The sequence below is a fragment of the Tupaia chinensis genome, unplaced genomic scaffold, assembly GCF_000334495.1.
Source record: "Tupaia chinensis unplaced genomic scaffold, TupChi_1.0 Scaffold000037_2, whole genome shotgun sequence".
Classification (NCBI taxonomy): domain Eukaryota; kingdom Metazoa; phylum Chordata; class Mammalia; order Scandentia; family Tupaiidae; genus Tupaia; species Tupaia belangeri.
The window spans coordinates 19,931-22,728 of NW_006159478.1; the positions used below are offsets into that span (position 1 = coordinate 19,931).

At 36.0% G+C, this 2,798-nt stretch overlaps 1 pseudogene; it reads left to right on the top strand.

The window, feature by feature from the left end:
- LOC102499650 (olfactory receptor 4C15-like) overlaps positions 1-2,798 on the top strand; it is a 39,692-nt pseudogene that overhangs the window by 12,752 nt on the left and 24,142 nt on the right.

Sequence of the window (2,798 nt, forward strand, 5' to 3'; positions counted from 1 at the left end):
GATTTCTTGCTTTCTGTCTCTCTGTCTCTCTCTCTCTTTCTGGTGAGCACATGCGTCCTATAGCAAATACCTCTCAAAAAGAAAAAAAAAGCTTTGTGTGGATTTCATAAATATTTTTACACAAAAATAAACTTATACTTTAACCTCATTTCTCCACAAACTTTGAATTCCTTTCATATACATGTGTGTGCACTTGTGTGTATACATATGTGCATATACCATATGTACTGTGAGTTTATACACAAATATATGAACAAATACCTATTCTGGGAGGACTGCATTAGACTATGATGCTTAAAACTCATAATCATTTTGAGCACTGTAAGATGCCCTGAGTTGAATTCTATTCAAATATGGTCATCTTCACATTGTAATTTTGCTTCCTGTACAAATATTTCTTCAGAAACAAATGTACTAATAACAGAATTATTGTGTATGTGCACCACCAATTCCTTTCTCAGATGGATGTTTCTAGGAGATGCTATCCTGGGAAACTACCTGTGCTTGAATCACTAGGGACATCTACATTGTTGGACCTCCAAACTTTGATAAAAGATGGAAAGTTAAATAACAACCAGACCCATATTAGAAAACTCTTCAAAATTCAATGAAAGATGAGGGAGAGAGGATGTGAAAGGCAGCATCTGCCAGCCTATTGCCCTCTAGAGTCTTTCACATTGTTCTTCACACATCAGAGGGGAGGAAGCCATGAGAGGGATTGGGAGCTGAAATTTGCGGAAGGGAGGATGAGGTGCAGGTATGAGAAAGAGAGAGAAAAGGTGAAATAAAAGAGGTGTTTCCCCCACTCCCAGGTGTAGATGTACTTTATCTTCCTAGTATTTTGGAATCACTTTGGATTATGTGAGGATTTGCAGGAAGAAGTTGAGTTTCAGGATATTCCGTTATTCTAGAGTAGCTTAGCTTCCCCAGCTGCCATGATTATCTAGGTACCAGAGTTGATGAATGAAGACTTTTCTTGCTTTTGATAGTACCCAAAACTCAAATTACAAAAAATCAAGGGGAAAAAGAAAGAAGCAAAAGCATTTAAGGGACACAAAAATGGAAAATTTCATGTTGATGATAACGTGTATGACTATATCTTTAACTGGACTGATATGTAGTATATTCATGCTGAAAAAATATTTTACAAGCTATAATGATATGCAGTGTTTGGATATATAAAAGAATTTTAGTGATAAATAAGATAAATAATTCTTTAAAAAAATTCAAGACTGGAAGAGGTGGTTTATGTCTGTCATCCCAACTCGTCAGGATGCTGTGCCAGGAGGATCAGAAGTTCCAGGTCACCTTGGAGAAAAGAGGAAAACCCTGTGTCTCTCTAAAAACAAACAAAACAAAACCCTCAAAATTGAGATATATTGGAAATATTTGTAAATTAAACCACATCGGATACAATGTTTCTCTAATTTGAACTTTTCCTTTTATATGAGAATTCTTTAAGCTGTATATTCACGTTTTTTTTCCTTAGAGAGATAATTTTCTTATAGGGCACATGAGCTCAGTAAAGAGACAGAGATAGAGAGACAAAGTGAAAAATCACCCCCTGGGGGGACGGCCATGCCACAATTCCTCTTCCTACATTCTCCTCTCAGGATCAGAGGCACACATTCACATGCTCCCAGTGTGAGTTTTAAGCCCCTGGGTCCAGGATTCAAACTGTAGACAACTACATGGAAGTCTGGTGTCATAACCATCACACCATCTGCTGGACCCCTGTATTTTCACTTTTAAAATAATCAAACATATACCATAATACACTCTCATCATCCCCACCACATAATCTCACACATACTATATGCTATTTCAGTACCCGTATTTATTATTCCAATCACGTAGCCTTAAGAAGTAGTACTGTAAGTGATTTAGACTAATAAAAAATAACATGCTATACTTTGTTATGTATATTATCATTTCCATCAACTGAAAATAAAAATATGATAATGCTGGATGGAAGATATCCCAAAATACTGATGTAGACAAGTGGTGGCTGAGGAAACATATAAGTACTAAAGAGGACATTTCTCAGAGCTCTCAGTATCTTATTCACAAATGGCAATTTTTTTACTCCCTTCTATATAAATACTAAAAATGTTTCTTATTTTATGTCTTACAATTCTGTTTCTAATGTATTTATATCTAGACCTGTGAAGATGACATTTAGGTGCAATGGTTCTGAAATAAACAAGACATAATCAAACTAAAACTTTAATTCTTATCTCTTGTTGCTCCTTCAAACTTAATAGCTGCAAAATATTTTCATCTGTTTCTAAATGAACACTCATAAAGTTTCTATCATTTTCTTTTAATTGTTAGATGACAGAGAACCCAAATTTCCTTTGGTTTTAGACAAGGTCTAAATTAGAAATTAAAATGATCACTCAATGACATCAATTCAAAGGCCCCAAAGTCCTCAAGTCTGGAAGCCTAAAATAGGAAAAGCAGACAGGAGTGCCTGTGGGGACAAGGAAGGGAGAATTATTCAGAGGGCAGAGGATCTTTACTTAATTTGGTATCTTAACAAACTGCTTACTCTGCCAGGGCCTGACAGATATTGAAAGCTTTTAGTTCTTTTCTTTTTGGGGACCTTACATGGGCTTTTAAAAAATTCTTTCTTTGGCCTTTCTAACTGTAATATCCTTGAGGTAGGAGAACTTGCCTATGCCTTATGATCACTGGTGATTCCTTATCCCTCGGAGAGCTATTGGCTACCTATGAAATGTCATACCCTTCCAAATAACTCTTGGGACACTAGAAGAATCAGATGGCTCCCCTCTTGC